Source organism: Peromyscus californicus, unplaced genomic scaffold (assembly GCF_007827085.1).
Source record: "Peromyscus californicus insignis strain IS unplaced genomic scaffold, ASM782708v3 Scaffold_18__1_contigs__length_77618521, whole genome shotgun sequence".
Lineage (NCBI taxonomy): Eukaryota > Metazoa > Chordata > Mammalia > Rodentia > Cricetidae > Peromyscus > Peromyscus californicus.
In genome coordinates, this window is record NW_026294480.1 from 36,359,426 (window position 1) to 36,378,414 (window position 18,989).

Consider the following 18,989-nt stretch of genomic DNA (forward strand, 5'->3'; position numbering starts at 1 on the left):
GGCTCTTACAATCTACCTCGCCTCCTCTTTTGCAAGATTCCCTGAGCTCTGTGGGGAGGGATATGATGGAGACTTCCAATTTAGACTTCTGTCTACATAATGTCTGGCCATTGGTCTCTGCATCTGTTCCTATATGGTGACAGAGGAGACCTCTTTGTTAATGACTGGATAAGGAACTGATCTATGAGTATAGCAGGATATCATTAAGAATCATTTTAATGAATTTTTTTTCTTTTTAAGGCCTGTAGTGTTTGGTTTTACCCTAGGTCTCTGGGCTATCTAGTCTCTGGTTCTTGATGAGCCAACCAGTATCAGGTATGAGTTCCTTCTTGTGGAGTAGACCTTAAGTCAATCCAGACATTGGTTGGCTACTCACACAAGTTCTGTGCCACCATTGCCCTAGCATATTTTGCAGGCAGGGTAGGTGAAGGCTCCATGTGGGTACCAGCTTGACTTCTCCATGTCCAATGAGCTGTGTGAATATTGTCCTTGGCAATAGGGCTCCACTGTCAGTTTGTGAAGAGAAACCCTTTGTCTTAGCAATGGCCTGAGTTGATTAGGGATTTCCATGGGACCCCCTTGGCCAACAACTCAATTGAATACAACCCAGTCCTGCCACTGGAAGCCTTGCCTGGCTATAAGAGATGGCCAGTTAAGAATCCATGTCCCAATCCCAGCACTCGGGAGGCAGAGCCAGGCGGATCTCTGTGAGTTCGAGGCCAGCCTGGGCTACCAAGTGAGTCCCAGGAAAGGCGCAAAGCTACACAGAGAAACCCTGTCTCGAAAAACCAAAAAAAAAAAAAAAAAAAAGAATCCATGTCCCAAGCTAGACAGTAATGGTACACACCTTTAATCCCAGCACTTGGGAGGCAGAGGCAGGCAGATCTCAGTGAATTCAAGGCCAGCCTGATCTACAAAGCAAGTTCCAGCAGAGCCAAGACTATCCCACAGAGAAACCCTGTCTCGAACAAACAAACAACAAAAAAAAAATCTATGCCCCTCATTTCCCTCATTTCTCAGAGTCCTCATTAGAATCACTTCAGAGATTCCAGAAGGTTTCCACTGTGCTAGGTTTTCACACCACCCCACAAAAGATACGAATTCCAGTCATTTCTCCCCACATTGTCTCCCTCCACCCCATGTTTCCCCTACCTGGTTCCCCTTCTTCTCCCCACTGGCCCCCAATCTACCCATAAAATCTATTTTATTTTCCCCTCGCAGGGAGATCCATGTGTGTCTCCCCAGACACCTCCTTTTTAACTAATCTCTATGATCTATGGATTGTAGATTTGTTATCAGTTACTTAATGGCTAATATCCACTTATAAGTGAATATATACCATGTTTGTCTTTCTGGGTCTGGGTTACCTCATTCAGGATGACTTCTTTCTAGTTCTATCCATTTGTCTGAAAATTTCACAACTTCATCTTTTTAAAGAACTAAGTAATACTCCACCGTGTAAATGTACCACGTTTTCTTTATCCATTCTTCTGTTGAGGAACATTTAGGTTGATTCCAGTTTCTGGCTATTATGAATAAAATAGCAACAAACATGGTTAAGCAAGGGTCCTTGTGGTAGAATGAATTGCCCTTTGGATATGTGCCCAAGAATGGTATAGCTGGGTCTTGAGTTAGATCAATTCCAAACTTTCTAAGGAACTGCCACACTGATTATCATAGTGGCTGAACATAGTGGCAGCACTGATTACCATAGAGTGCTGTTTACACCCTCACCAGCAGTATAAGAGAGCTACCCTTGCTCCACATCCTTGCCATCATGAGCTGTCACTTGTGTTATTGAAATTAGCCATTCTGACAGGCATAAGATGGAATCTCAAAATAGTTTTGATTTGCATTTCCCTAATGGCTAAGGATATTGAATATTGAACAATTCTTTAAGATTTTCTAGCCTTATGGGATTCCTCTATCAAGAATTCTGTTTAGATATGTACCCCATTTTTAATTGGATTATTTGTGGGGGATTATATCTAGTTTCTTCAATGATTTTTTCTTTCATCCTTTTTTTGGGGGGGTGGGGTTTCAAGACAGGGTTTCTCTATGTAACAGCCTTGGTTGTCCTGGAACTTTCTTTGTAGACCAGACTGGCCTCAAACTCACAGAGATCCACCTGCCTCTGCCTCCTGAGTGCTGGGATTAAAGGTGAAACTCCTAGTTTCAATTCTTTAAATATATATTAGGGCCAGGCAGTGGTGGCACACGCCTTTAATCCCAGCACTTAGGAGGCAGAGCCAAGCGGATCTCTGTGAGTTCAAAGCCAGCCTGGGCTACCAAGTGAGTTCCAGGAAAGGCGCAAAGCTACACAGAGAAACCCTGTCTTGAAAAACCAAAATATGGCCGGGCGGTGGTGGCGCGTGCCTTTAATCCCAGCACTCGGGAGGCAGAGGCAGGCGGATCTCTGTGAGTTCGAGGCCAGCCTGGGCTACCAAGTGAGTTCCAGGAAAGGCGCAAAGCTACACAGAGAAACCCTGTCTTGAAAAACCAAAAAAAAAACACCAAAATATGTATATATTGGGTATTATATATATATATATATATATATATATATATATATATATATATATATATATATATGGTATTAGTCCCCTATTCAGTGTGGAGTTGACAAAAATCTTTTCCCATTCTGTAGACTGACACTTTGTCCAATTGATGATGTCCTTTGCCTTACAGAAACTTTTTAGTTCCATCAGGTCTCCTTTATTAATTGTTGATCTTAGTGCCTTCACTATCGGTGTTCTGTACAGAAACTTATCTCTTGTGCCAATGTATTCAAGACTATTCCTCACTTTCTCTTCTATCACGTTGAGTGTATCTGGTTTTATGATGAGGTCTTTGATCCACTTGGGCTTGAGTTTTGTGCAGAATGATAAGTATGGATCCATTTGCATTCTTCTACATGTGGATATCCATTTAGACCAGAACCATTTGTCAAAGATGCTATTTTTTTATCCAGTGTGTATTTCTGGTTTCTTTATCAAAAATCAGGTGTCCATAAGTGTGTGCATTTATGTCTGGGTTTTTAATTCAATTCCATTGATCAAGTTGTCTGTTTTTATTCCAATACCATATAGTTTTTTATTTCTATAGTTCTGTAGTACAACTTGAAATTGTGAAGGGTGGAATGTCTAGTAGTTTTTTTATTGTTCAGGATTATTTTAGCAATCCTGAGGTTGTTTTTGTTTTTCCATATGAATTTGAGAATTGTCCTTTCAAGGCCTGTAAAAGAATTGTGTTGGAATTTTTATGGAGATTGCAGTGAATCTAGAAAGTCTTTCATTTCTTACTTTATTTTTGTCTTGACTAATTTTATATTCAGTAGAGAGTTCAGTTTCCATGAGTTTGTGAGCTTTCTGTTGTTTCTGTTTTTTCTTGATATTCAGCTTTAATCATGATAGTCTGATAGGATGCAGGAAGTTATTTCAATTTTCTTGTATCTATTGAGACTTGCTTTGTGTCTGAGAATGTAGTCAGTTTTGTAGAAAGTTTCATAGGATACAGAGAAGAAGGTATATTCTTTTGTGTTTGGGTAAAATGTTCTATAAATATCCACTAGGTCCATTTGGTTTACAATATCTGTTATCTCCAGTATTTCTCAGTTCAGTTTTTGTCTGGATAACCTGTCCGTTGGTGAAAGTGAGGTATTGAGGTCTCCCACTATCAGTGTGTGAGAATGTATATATTTAAACTGTTGTAGTGTTTCTTTTGCAGACTTGGGTGCCTTTGTGTTTGGGACACAGATGTTAAGAATTGAAATGTCATCTTGGTGGATTTTTTTTCCCTTTGATGAGTTTGTAGTGTCCTTCCCTATCTCTTATGATTAGTTTTGGTTTGACATCTATTCTGTTAGATATTAAAATGGCTATATCAGCTTACTTCTTAGGTGTATTTTCTTGGACTATCTGTTTCCAGCCTTTTACCCTGAGGTAATGTTTATCCTTGATGTTGAGGTGTGCTTCCAAGATGCAGCAGAAGGATGGACCCTGCTTCCGAATTCATTCTGTTTCTCTGTGTCTTTTTATTGGGGAATTGAGTCCACTGATATTAAGAGATATCAATGACCAATGATTACTAATTTGCTGGTGGCCATGTCAGCAGAGCAGCAGGTGGCAATTGAAGTTCAAAGTGTCAGTCCACTAGGAGGCAACCCCTTGATGAATGATTCTCAGTCAAGACCCCAAAATCACAGATCCTGGGAATGTCTTTTGTTTCTGCTGTGCCTTTACATGTTTGCTGTTTCCATCTTTCTCTGGTAACTGCCATGGTGTGAATGGCTGTGGAGAGATTCCCCACTGCCTGTAATGTGGTGTGTTTATCTCATGGAAACATCTCACTCTACTGGGCAATTTTACCTGTGGATTATTATGAAGATGACTTCCTCCCTAAGCTATACTATCTAATTGATAATAATAATGTTAGCTTACACAGAGTTTTGATGAATAAAAGTAAGCATAAGGAGATGTTACACAGTTAGGGCCTATGAGTTTCACTTAAGGATTTGCATAGATTGTAGCTCAAGTTAATGATTAATAGAAACAATTGAGTCCCAGGAGCCAGACTGGCTCAAATTCCTTTAATCTTAGTGTTCCAAGACACAGTTGCAGGTTTCAGTGTGCACCATTAGCTGAAACAAAGCCTTATAATAACTTCAGGTTAAATCAGATGTTTTGACATTAAGATGGAAAAACCCCAGAAAACAATTTAAAGTTCACAAGGACACATAGCTGAGGTAAAAAAATATAAAGCAACCCAACTGTTACTGACATATTTTCTTACTAGGGTTGGTTGATGAGCAAAGGTGATGATTAATTCCTTGTACCCATTCCTGCCCCCAATATCCTGATATAAAGAGCTACTGTACTGATGAATGGGTATGCACCCTAAGGATCTAGAGTACAGCTGACTGTTTTTTATGTATGGGAGTTTAGGTTTATGATTTCTTTGAGATTCCTTATAAGATTAATTTTCAAGGTGAAAAGTAAAATGATTGATTCTTTGTAACTGCAATATGCAGCCTGCCAACAAAAGAGTTGGCTATGAAAATATACTTTCTGCTTGTTCGTGTTGTTAATCTGTAACAAGTTACTGAGATATAAATGTATATGGATTATTGGGGTGACTTTGTTTTTAATCATGTATGGGAAATGAAAAACATGTTTTAACTATACTATGTAGGAATTTAGCAGAATCACTGTATGGGGTAGATATTAGAATGAATGGCTGTTTTTAGAAGTATTTTGATACTTGTGGAAAACAGTGATTGTTTTCACCATCCCATGACTTTGGTCACAAGATGCCTCAGGTATACCTGAGTCTCTTGTATTATTGTGTATTGCACATGATACATAATAAAAGACTAGAATCATGGAGACATGATGTTCTCCTTCAGTAAGACATGAAATTAAGATTATAGAACTTGGTATGAGGAAATACTTTGTGTAACAATCAATAAATATGCTTTGTATGGTTGTTCGGAGTCCAGTCCAATTCAGCCCATCAGAAGAGGCTGGACCTTCTGCTGTCACATGGGCCTTAAAATTTTATCTTGTAGTGCCTTTTTTCTTCAGCCAACAGTGGAAGAGCACAGAAAGAACATGGAATAAAACAGAATAAAGAAAGAAATTATCAAGAGAGAATGTGAGTGTCTTTTTCCCTAACCTCCGCCCCCCAGATAAAAAAGTCCAGTACACCCCAATACCATGGATTTCTTTCAAACCCTGTGCTCCTGGAGGCTGGCCCTCCAGGCAGTGATATTAATTCCTATATTTGTAGGCTGTGAATGTGTTGCTGTGATTGTTTGATAAATAAAATGCTGAATGACCAGTAGCCAGGCAGGAAGTATAGGCGGGATAAGCAGACAAGGAGAATTCTGGGAAGAGGAAGGCTGAGTCAGGAGTCACCAGCCAGACACAGAGGAAGCAAGATGACAAGGCAGAACTGAAAAAAGCTACCAAGCCACATGGCTAAACATAAATAAGAATTATGGGTTAAGTGTAAGAGCTAGTCAGTAATAAGCCTGAGCTAATGGCCATACAGTTTGTAATTAATATGTTTCTGAGTGATTATTTTATAAGCAGGCTACAGGACTGTGGGTGAGAGATTTGTCCTGACTACAGGAGCTTGGCGGGACCAGAGAAACTTTCTGGCTACAATACTGCCCTGGCTGTTATTGTGTTTTTATGCTGGTCTCTCAGCATCTGGCTTTGGGATGATTATAGGTCTAGGTGCTGATTTTTGCTTTTGTCTTTGTTGGGTGAGTGTTTTATTCCTTGGTTTCTGTTTCCTCTCTGGATTTTCAATGAGTGTGATGGCTGTGTGTTGTCTGTTTTCCTGGCCGATTCCGTTGGTGTGTTCTCAAGGAATCCCTGCTGGTGTTGGATGGCTGGGGTACTGGGATGAGTTAGGGGAAGGAACTTTGGAGGAGAAGGACTTTGTGGTCCATCAGGAATGGAGTCAGAGAGGAAAGACAGACCACAGAAGGTTTTCTGCTATAGAACAAGGGTTGAGACTGGGGGGATTGGATCTCAGGAGCAGTAGGAGAGGTGTGGGTCTGCCTCCCAGCCTTCTTGTTGCCCCGCTTTGGTTAACAGGGGGTGCCTCCTGGAGCTGAGGTCTGGGACAAAGCAACAAGTGAGGAGAGGAAGGTTAGAATGGGAAGTTCTGTAGGACCCACAGAGGATGGGAGTGGGGGAGGGCAGGGAAGTCTGCCAGGGGTGTTCTGCTGCAGAGCTGGGGATAAGACTGGGGTATTGGATCAGGGGGAACAGAGAGAGAAGAGATCTGTGGGCAGCCTACCTGGTTTTCAGACAGGTGTGGTTTGTGGGTAAACAGGTGGTGCCTGCTGATGTTGGGGGCTGGGATACAGCAATGAGTTGGTGTAGGGGTAGTAGGAGGGGGTGGTCCATGGGATCCACAGGAGATGTGGACAGGGGTGGAGAAGACTGAAGCTAGTGTTCTACTGCAGAGCTAGGGGTAAGACTGGGGGATTGGGTCTCTAAACTGGACTTTCTCAACGGTTTATTGTAAGAAGATGTAGAACACACACACACACACACACACACACACACACACACACACACACACACACACACAAAAACTACATTTGCTAACCCAAAGTATAATAAACCTAATTAATATGTGGGCAGATGACAGAATGAGTTTAGTAACCTTGCATTTGTCCAGCACTTGGCCATTTGACCTTGTAGCAGTGCTGTGGGGTGGAGCAACCATGGTTGCTGTTCTGTTAACCAACGGCCAGACTGAAGCAAGGAGAGATGAAATCACTCACCAGCACCCACATAACAGCTGGAGACACTGTAGTTCCAGAAGCCAGAGGCCCCACCCCACAGCACAGAGCTCTTTTCACTGATCTGTGGGAACTCTCAATTCTGCTGCCACTTTAGTTTTAAAAGGAGTATGAGGAGAGACGGCAGCCATGTCCATGCCTTTATTACTGTTTCCAATGGAGTTTGTTCTAATTTTTTTTAATTCAGAAATAAGAGTATTTTATTTTTAAAGAAATTACACCATGCCTAGAATAGTTTTATCTTATTAATATGCCCTTTATGTCCATATGATTCCATATTGATCCCTCCCTAAGCCAGAGCTTAAGAGCAAACGAACTTCACTCTGTGGTACAGAGTGCAATTACCTGTTGTCTCTCTTTTCCCATGCTCGGTATTCCGTGTCAAAGTGCTCAAGTTGTAGCAGACAGAGATATATTTATTTTGGCAGTACACACTCCCATATTTTCCAGATGGTTAGATGCAGATCAAATATGGAAAGCACTTTCCAAAATGTCTTTGCTGTTAGAAAAGACGCAGGAACTTTAAAAAAAAAAAAAAATGAAAAGACCCCAACATTTCAGGGCTTCACACTTCAAATCATCCATTGTGTCACGTGACTAGGAGGATAACTTTGAGTCTAGAACACTAGTAGTTTTGTATGTGGGTGGGAAGCTATCTTAAGGTCTGTGAACACAATGGTAGAGCTCTACTTTTTGCCCACAGGATGTAACTACACACAGTATCTTCTCAAGTCGCTAGAAATGGTCCAGATTTACATTTTCAGGATATTATAGGCCATTTCCGACAAAGTCATATTTGTACTTTTTTCTGCCAGGTCACTCTCCTGATAATCAAGTTACCATTCATTGGTTTTGCCACACATCTCCTCCCCGCCACTCACACCACCTCAGGTTCTGTATCATGTAGAGAGCCCTCCCCTGAATATCAGCTCCCATGCAGAACGCCAGCCTTCCAGAGGCAGCCACTAAAGCAGAGATCTGCTGCAGCTTAAGGCTGAGAAGGAAGTAAAATATGCAACCCCCTACACTGTGGGGCGTTTACCCAACCACCCCCACAGTTCCCCAGAGTTTTCTTGAGTGCGAGCAGCAGGAAATATTAGATAGAAGGATTTATTGCGGAGAATATCGCGGAGATAAACAGATAAAAAATAAAGGATAGCCTCGAGAGGGCCTGGAACCTATTCCAACGGGCCCTGACTGTCTCTGCCCCAGGGTTTTTATAGAGACGCCAAGGGGTGGAGCAAAAGACCTCCTCCCCCAGCACAGCCAAATGCAGACCATCCCAGACACCTGCACTTAGGCCCGTGGTCTAATCATCCTCTATGTGGACCTGCTGGATAAAGCCACAAGGAACCCGAGAACGGGCTCCCACACTACACTTTGACATAGAGATTATGAGCAGACAGTCATAATCACCAGGAACAATGCCAGATTGTCATCAGTGTAGATATGGCCCCAGAAGGGTCTACACAGCAAGCCTTCCCAACTAGCCCCTATCTGCCATGAGTTCCCACATGTTTACCTTCCCACAAATTGATGCCCATGAAGCTCAAAGTCTTTTTCCTTCGTTTTGTTATAAATGAAGCATGGGAGTTTTGCTAGAGGATCCTGTACAGTCATTAGAAAAGGCCAAGTTGCCTGAGCATGCTCAGTTTCAGACATCAGTTCAAAAAGGAAAAAAAGGTAAGAGGCACATTTTGAGAGCATTCAACGTGTGTTTACAGGGTTGAAACAGTACAGGAACTCTTTTGAGCATGCTCAACTGTCTCCAAAGAGCCTTTGCTGAAGAATAATGAAAGGACACCTTGACTGATATCATTGTAGTTGCCTCCTTCACTTATTAGCTAACATAGTCACTTCTCCAAAAAGTTATTGCTCTTTCCCTAAAATACATCAGCCCAAGGCTTTTACCACTTTCCATGTGCTCTTGTGCATATATACAATACACATATTAAAACTTTTTGGTTTTCTCCTACTAATCTGACTTTCTTTGTTCTAAACTGCAGGGTTCTAGCCAATTAAGCTAAGAATGCAGGCCCTCCCCCTTCCATGAGGTCCTGTAAGATGTGTGGCTCTTTAACCTCGTAACCATTATCAAGCATGGAGAATGCAGGATTTGCGGATGGCTGCTGCCTTAAACCCCAAGGTGGACAGCCTTTGCAGTGTCAACAGAGAGACCCCTTTCTACTGCTCATTCCTCATGCCATTTCCTCTCTGCTAGTGCCTCAGTTCCTTCAGACAAGGACCTCCAGTGAAGGAAGCCACCACAGAGAGAACATCTGGGCTACCACGCGGCTGTCTCCGGACTAGGAAGCTGGGTGAGGCTGGGAGAGTCATCACCCCAAGCATGCCCTTGACCCTGTCGCATTCCCGGCAGGGCTTCAGGAAGCAGCCTGTCTGTCAATTCTTTCTGAACATTCCCAGTGTGGTTTTACTCGCTTTCAACGCTGAGCTTTGCCAAACCATCCTGTCTCAAATCTTCCTTCAGCAGTTGGTTCCCCATCCCCAGCTTCTCTTTTCTCATCTGTGGATAAGGGACAAAGATACTCACTTGTATAAATCCCGGAACAAGGACACCTTCCTTGTTATTATCAAAGGAGACACAATGATTCAGTCAGCACAGAGAAGCGCCAATGCTCCCTAATGGTCTCCACTTCTCAGCTGTGGTTTAGCCCCATCAATTCTCTCACATAGCGGAAGCTATTACACCTGGGCTCTTCTTAGTAATCAAGCACACAGCCCTAAGGCACCTTTCTCATGGGAAAGAGAAGGATTCTGGCAACTCTGAGAACATGAGTTCCCATCCACGAGCTAAACCAATGGCTTTTACCCTGGTCACCCCTTGGGATCATGTGGGAGACTGAGAAAAATACTACAGTGTCATCAGTTGGTGTGTGTTTTGTCTGGGGTGAGACCAGTTGGCTTCACAGTCTACGGTACGAAGCAGGCCGTTGCGAATCTAGTTGCGTGGTTGAACACATGGTTCAACTATGCAAAGGCTGAGAGCCACTGGCTTTCTGATGAAAAGCAAGTGGGTCACCCCAGAGAAGACTTGCACTGTCTCATCTCCTGCCAGACCTTGGTTTATAACATTACTAAGTTAGTTCTCTTGGGGCTGGTGATCAATCCTAGCCAGCAATCATTAAATCATTAGAAAAAAAAATGTGCTCTATTCGCTAATCCACAGTTTGAATTTTAAATTCAGTCCAAGGGCCGACAAGATTGTTCAGCGGGTAAAATGTGTCTGCCACCAGGCCTGATCTCAGGGGTCCACATGGTGGAAGGAGAGAATCAACTCTACCTCTGACCTCCACATGCACACCACAGCAAGTGTGTGTGCACACACAAAATAAATTATAATTTATAAAAATGCAATCCAAAACTCCCAACGACCTTCTGATCCCATATCAAAAACAAAAACAAAAACAAAAACAAAAACAAAAAAAAATGCAGCCCCAGCACTCAAAAGGCAGGTAGATCTCTGTAAGTTCAAGGCCAGCCTGGTCTGCATATCAAATTCTAGACCAGTCCAACCAGAGCTATTAAAGTGAGACCCTGGAGAAAGAAACAGAGACAGAGACAAAGAGATAAAACGCAGCCTCCACACTGGTAAAGGTGGGCTGAAGTGGGATCTGGTGTTGTTTATTCATTTTTGGTTCCTCCGTCTGTGCTGTGTTTCAGTGGTCTCTATCATCACTGACTTCTGACAGTCCACAACAATTGGCCAAACCCTGAAACATTCAGGCAAAGCAAGAAGAAGCATGTTTCACACTCCTCTCTCCTTGGGAGAGAATGAAATCGCATGTGAAATGTTCAAGATTCCTCCAGTTTTATTTTCCAAACTCGGGGGGGGGGGGGGGTGTGCAGAAAAGCAGGGGTCAGGTAGAGTGAATAAAGGGTAAGAGAAGCCGAAAGCCTTTTCCTTAGGGAAGACTTTCAGACTGCACTTCCTGTAGTTTGTCCTTCCAGATCACAGTGGAGCACTCATTTCTGAGCAAGAAGTTTCTGAGCACTTCAGCAGGGAGAATACCCATGCTCCCTCCAAGGATCCCACTTAGAGGAAAGGACCTAGTGACTGCAACGTCCTGTGTGTGCTGCCACCTGCTGGGGAGGGCAGGTATTTCATCCCACACCTACAGCCTGTGTCGCCACCCATTTTACAAATACTGACAGGCAAGTCATTCCGTCCTCATCCACCAAGGTCAGGTTCAGATCCATAACTTCCAAGTTTCATGATTTTTCACATGCCATATACATGTCTAAAACAATTCCTTCTTTGTTTGGCTTGGTTTACTTTTTTTTCTTGAGGCAGGCTTTCATGTAGCCCAGGCTGGCCATAATCCTCTTGCTTCCACCTCCCAAGTGCTGAAGTTATAGATGTTTGCCACCACATCCAGCATTGGTCTTCTTTCTTGAGGGCATAAAAAAAAAAAATGGCATTCAAAACCGAAGTATCTGCACTGAGATCACTGTATAAGGAAGGTACAGCAGGGGCTGGAGAGATGGCTCAGAGGTTAAGAGCACCGGATGCTGTTCCAGAGGTCCTGAGTTCAATTCCCAGCAACCACATGGTGGCTGACAACCATCTAGGATGAGATCTGGTGCCCTCTTCTGGCATGTAGGCATACATGCCGGAACACTGCATACATAATAAATAAATAAATTTAAAAAAAAAAAAAAAAAAAAAAAAAAGGAAGGTACAGCACCTTAACCAGTTCCTAGGGTCTGGTGAGTTCTTGGAGCAGCTGACAATTTAGATAATTCAACTCAACTTGGACAAGTGGAAGCTTTGCAGTGTTTTCTCTCAGACACAGTAGAGACTTCTTTTTTCAAGCCCCCCTCAAATCTCTCACCCCTATACTCAAACCACCTCTGGCCAGCTGCCTCTGAGGCACGCACCTAGGCATCGCTTCTTTGCACATGGTTCCTTTTCTGAATCCCCTTCAAGAAGCTTGCAGCTGCCCATGTTGATGATCAACCAGGTAGAGTCCTGGCAGCACCTCATCACCCTGGAAGAGAAATGTGCCTTACCTCTCCCCAACCCCGCTCTCCTGTGGTAAACTGAGGTGAGAGTGCTGGTAGAGCCACCAAGGCTTAGGAAGGCTTCACAGAAGTCAGAATGAGCCACGAGAACCAAACATGTACAACAGTGTGACAAAGTGAGCAAAAGACATGATCCTGCAGGCACCGTCACCTCAGGAAGCCTCTGATCAAGTAAAGTAGGAGAGAGGGTAAAGATGGATCATTCTCAACCCTTGTTGTGCCCATAGTCACTGAGCCTGAGCTACAGGGGGCGGGGGGAGCCGATGCAATGTCTAGGATAGAACTCAGCCCTCAGTTTCAATGTTCCTGGGTCTGGGGAGATGACGCGGCATTGAGGTCCTCGCCTTGAAAACATGAGGGCCTGAAAACTCATGTAAAGGGGCTGGGCATGGTGACAAGCTTGTAATCCCAGCACCGGGGACAAAGATACTAGCAGATTCCCTAGAGTTTGTTGGCTACCTCGCCCCAAGGCCCGGGAGAGAGACTGTCAAAATAAATAAATGAGACAGAGAGAGAGAGAGAGAGAGAGAGAGAGAGAGAGAGAGAGAGAGAGAGAGAGAGAGAGAGAAATGGCATCAGAGGTTGTTGTGCCCTGTCCCCTGGCCTCTGCATGCATACATACACATGTACACATTCATCATGTGCACACACATGATATCAGGTATTTTGAATATGCAGCCAGCATTCAGACTGACTGAACCAAAGACAAGCATAGCAACATGGTATTCACTTAAAACCCCTGCCTTGCTGCCTTGAGAGGGCACTCGTGGCTAGGGTAGCTGGAGAAAGATGCAAATGCCTAGGAGCGGTTGTAAGAAAGTGGGAGTACTTGCGGAAATGGAAGAAGAGGCCTGTGCAAGTCTTTCCACGGGAGCAGTGAGCCGTGCTGTGCTGTCAGTGGTCAATGCATTTTGTGGGCAAAAAAGATATTCAGCTGAGTTTGATGCCTGAGCACAGCAGCCATGAAACTGGGGTTTAGAACTCCTATAAATTGACTCAACTCAATAGACTATTGTGATCTATTAATTCTCAAGTGAGCCAAGTGAGTCCTTCTGACTCTTTTCTATTTTCCTAGAGCGTCAATGGCAATTGTCTCTACATTGTTTAAATTACAGTGGGAAAAGGCATTAGGTTCCCACCCTCCTGCTCATGTTTGTGTTCAAACTCTGGACAAGGGATGTAACTCAGCTGGTAGACTGCTTTCACACACACACACACACACACACACACACACACACACACACACACACACACACATATGGATTTGTATATATACATATATATGGATGCGTATATGTATAACATATATGTTAAAACAGCTTTCATTAGAGTGGCTTACAGGCTATGATGGGACTAGTCCAACAATGGCTGTCTCACAATGCAAAGGCCAAGAATCTGAGAGTGATTCAAACTGGATGTCCCAGCTGGTCTCTGGTCTACATTGGAATCCTGAAGAAGTAGACTCTAGTACAAGCAAAAGAATGTCTCAAAAGCAGGGTAGATGAACTTGCCAGTGAGAGTGAGGGGAAGCAGGCAAAAAGAGAAAGCATCCTTCCATGTCCGTTTTTGTGGACTGCCACCAGAAGATGTAGCCCAGGTTTGAAATGGTCTTCCCACTTCAAATGATCTAGATTTAGTGTGGATCTTCCCACCTCAAGTGGTCTAATTAAGAAAATCCCTCACAGATATGTTCAGCTTCTTGGGTTTTAATTGCATCCAGATGTATGTAGTCAAGTTGACAACCAAGATTAATCCTCACATATACTGTGTAGTGAGTTTGACCACAGTCTGGGCTACATGAGATTCTGTATCAAAATGCTAAGTGTTAAGTCTGTTGGGTAAGCTGTGGTATGAAATTTAAATCCTTGAAGACTCACATGGTCTGCCTCTGGGCTTTTGCCTAGTCAGTCAATGAGCCTCTGGATAAATGAGACTGAGCCATGCACTCTGGGAACACCAAACAGAGTGCCTAAGGAACCGAACAAAACATTCTCCAAACAAGAGCTACAAATAAACACTTTGAAGGTGCTCCACATCCTTAGCTTAAAGGTAAGTACAGGGTAAAAATACTTTAAGATGCCTTGTCACCCCAGTGAGAATGTCCATCATCAAGGAACAGAATTGACAATAAATGCTGGTGTGGGTGTGAGGAAAGGGAAACCCTTATACACTGTTGTAGGAGTATAAACTAGTTCAGACACTGTGAAAATCCATCTGAAGCTTTCTCAAAAACAACTACCAAATATATAGCCCAGTTATATGGCTACTGGGTATGTATGCTAGTCCAGAGATACTTGTACATCCATGTTCATTATGACTCAAGCTAGGATTCACAATAGCTAGGAACTGGAATAATATATGTATATATACACAATGAAATATCATTCAGCTTTAAAGAAAAGTGAAATCATGAAATTTTCAAGTAAATAAATAAAACTGGAAAAATTTATATGGAGTGAGGTCACCCAGACCCAGAAAGACAAATGTCCCATGTTCTTTCTCATATGTGGATCCTAGCTTTAGGTCTTTTGTTTTGCATATTTAACCTGAATCACATACAGAAGCCAGGAAACTAGAAACAGGCCACCAAGGGTGGATGACTTAAAGGAGAGGAGATAGTGAAATATAGGTAAAATGAAAGTAGAGACGGGGAGTGTTCGGGGCAGAAAGATTCAAGCACGGAAGAAGGTGGGGAACGGGGATGCGAGGGATTGGCAGAAGACTTGACCAAGTCAAGAATACACCAAGAAGTCTTATGGAAGAGCCATAGATGATGAGGAGAACTGTGACATGCCGATTCCTGGTGGTGACCTGGCTGTTGCATGCTTCAGCTCACAGTGAAGGGTTACCTTGTGTTGTGTGGTTACCTACACAAGACCAAGCCAGTCAAAAGTCCAGTATTGGTTGGGGAGGGTCTATTGGCAGTATGACAGTTAATGGCTACTGAGGAAAGAAGAGTCACTCTCCTTGGGGACCGTGGCCACCACTGGTAGGTTGCTCACACCCCAGTAGATGGCCCCATGTGCATATGGGTAGCACTAACTGGGCTCAGGGGTTATCAGTAACAAATGATAAAGAGAATACATCGGATGGGGCACTAAGGGGAGTTGGAGGAATGTAGTGGTGGGTGGATATGATCAATGTACATCATGTAAATGTATGGAATTTCCAAGGAGTAAAATTAGTACTTAAAAACAAACAAAAGCAAAGCGGGACCCCCATCCCCAGGATGCTCTCCTTTCCCAGTCTTCAGACTTCTGCGTTTCCTTGCTCTGTTGATAAATTCAAGGAAATGCTTTGCCAGGAAGAGAGGAGAGATAGGATCCTCCATAGAGGCCTTGGGCAGAGCTGAGCAAGTCATCAATGTCTTCTCCATCCCCGAACATCTCCAGATACATCTTAGCTCCATCTAGAGCCATGAAGAAATAAGAACATGAAATAGTGCTTGAGTATCCCAGGGAGAAGAAACCCAGATGTCTTGTTTGAGAATGAGAGAAATTGAATCCTTGTGTCCAAATGTGCCTCTAGCAGAAAGAGTCTCGGGCATGAAGGGGCCCATGAACCTGAGTACCTATGCTGTACCCTTGAGGGTAGGACCACTGATAGCTTTCCATGGGTATCTCTATAAGTTGTACATAGAAACACAGATTCCAGCCCCTGTTTGGGATAGAGTTCCTGTTTGCAGGTGGTAAGCACTTAGCTCCTAGGACTTTCTATGATTTCCAGTACCAGACTGTCAAGTCCAAAGACACTCTCCCACCACCAAGAGGAGACAAAATCTGTCTGCACTTCAAAGAGGGTAGAATAGTCCCAAAGTTTCTGTTTCTCTTTACTTTTTGATTTGCTTTCTATCCCTACTGCCTAATGAACACAAAAGGACCTTAATAAAAGCTGAACACAAAAAATAAATCCATGCCTTTCTCTACAGCAGCCAAGCTAAACAACCCCTTAGGAATAACCTTTTTTGATGTCTGAAAATTTCGTCATTCTAATACAATCCTTTCTGCATTTTATCCTAAAACTGACTTCGTAAACCTTTCATTGTGAGCCGATGAGCCCTTGGACCTTGGTGAAGCCCTTTAGGGGAACTTGCTCCTGAACAGTAAACATACAAAGTACCAGTCCTGCATCTGTTTCCACAAGAAGTACAAATACAGTGTCTGAAGAAGCAATGCCCTTGATGCGACAGCTCACTTCTCTGAGCTCTTCAAGAAGCAGTTCTATGAAAAATTTAGATTTGTATCGTTCAAAGAACTGAACTGACTCCGGGAGCTACCAGCAATAACTTCGAAGTTTTTCAAGTTTTGTACACACTTCAAAATCAGACCCTCGTATTCCCTTTGTAGGAATCTGAAGGATCTATTTCTTAAGTAAATAAATTACCTTCTTATTAACTTCTTCTCATTTCCCATTTCATCAGTGAGCAGTCTGTATTGAATGCTTACCATATATGCTTGCTATTTCTCTTTACCCATGCAGAAAAGCAGACATCTTTACCTACCTCAAGATAATGTCTGGGCCCCTGTCACAGAAGACAGATACACAAAGGGAGCATGCCAATTAATTTCCTGTTTCAGATAACAGGAGAGCCTTCATGGGAAGCAAAGATCTGAAGAATCAGTTCAATCTGAGCACTTTTGTACTAGGTTTTGTGAAGAATAAAAAATGGGAAAGAACAAAAATGGTATACACTAAATGTAGAAAACAGAAAAAGTGAACAAGTTCTGCCCATTCAGACTCCTGACCATCTTTGGTGATAAGGACATGCTCTTCCTCCAAACATAGTGAGGGCACCCCTCACAAGGGTGTCTTATGACCTCCTTCATGGAAGACCAGGAAGTCCTTCAGCACTTGTTCCTTCTCTAATTCCTCCAACTTAAAATGTTCAATAAGCCAAAGTGTTCAGTTTTGAGGATTTGTGCTCTGAAATACTCCAGTCAACACTTAGCATGTGTTAGCTCTCAGATACAACTTACCTGAGTTTTCTATTAATTCATTCTGATTTCCAAGTGTAAGGTAAATTGGCATGATGACCTATAATCTCAGCACTCAGAAGGCTGGGGCAGGAGGATTATGAGTCCAAGACTCAGGAAATAAAAAGATATTACACTCCAAAAATTTTTTAAAAGAAGGTACAAAGTTAAACCCAAATAGAATATAGATTTTGATAAATTCTTTGAGTCCTCCCCAAGATTTTAAAATAAAAGAGCACAGATTGCTCAGATTGAACTGATCCTTCAGATCTTTGCTTCCCATGAAGGTACTCATGTTATCTGAAACAGGAAATTAATTGGCATGCTCTCCTTGTGTATATCTGTCTTCTGTGATAGGGGCCCAGACATTATCTTAAGGTAGGTAAAGATTTCTGCTTTTCTGCAAGGGTAAAGAGAAGTAACAAGAAATTTCTTGATAATTTACCCACAAAATAGTAAAATCATAGATTATTAAATAATAGCCCACCGTCTACTCTTGCAAGTGTTATCAAAACATCTCTTTGAAACAAGCAACATAAGACCAGATGAACTATACTAAGCCTTTATGAAGTGAATCAGGAAAAGTGGAACAATGCCAGTTCCCACTAGGTATATTTAAAATCAGCAATCAAACCCTGAGGCAGAAGTTCTCAAACAGTGGGTCACGACCCCTATGGAGGGGGTCAGATGATCCTTTCATGGGGGTCACCTAAGACTATTGGAAAACACAGATATTTACAGTACAATTCACAACAGTAGCAAAATTACAGTTATGAAGTAATGTAATACTTTGCATTGAAATGAAAATAATTTTATGGTTGGAGGGATCACCACAACATGGGGAATGGTATTAAAGGGTTACAGCATCAGGAAGGTTGAGAACCACTCCTCTGGGTCCTACTTGATGGCAGGTACACCATTCCAGGTCTGGAGTGGGAAACAGGAATAAAATTCATGTAAAACCCTTATGAAAAGTGTAATGAAAGAGCTGTGTGCAAGGACTTTGAGAGACCAAAGGAGAGAGCAGAGGAGACTCCTGGACCCTCAAAGAGCTGAGGCATGCTCCCTAGAAGATGTGATGCCTGTTTGCATATTGGACTCCCTCAGCACCCTCCAGACAAAGAGACGGTGGTAGATGCAGGCAGAGGAGACAGCTCCCTCCAGAGATGCGTGGGACTCTTCTAGGAAGAAAGCCACTGGAAGCAGCTGGAGGAGAGAACTTGGAGTATGGTAAAGGCCTGCTGAAGTTTGGAATGCATCCCCAGACAACAGAGAGCCTGTGGGGGCTTTAAGACAAGGTGTAAATCAAGATATGCTCACCAGAAATACATCTGGCAGAAATGTAGATGATGGATTCGGGGATGAGGGAAGGGGGAGGTGGGGACGGACGACTGGTGGGAGGGAAAAGCAGCCAGCTTTCTCCCTCTGCTTCCTTCCAGAAAGCATGCAGATCATCCTGGGGGTGTCATGTTATTGTAAAAAGCAATCCTGATGTGCTCTGGAAAGGCCAGGCTGACTCTACCTATGAAGTGCCCTTTGACATCCGCCACATGACACTTGACACAGGTCAACTGACGCTGCAGGGACAATTGTCTTGTGCTGGTCACAGGCATTATGCATGCATCAAACATCCAGAGAAAACGCAGTGGCCC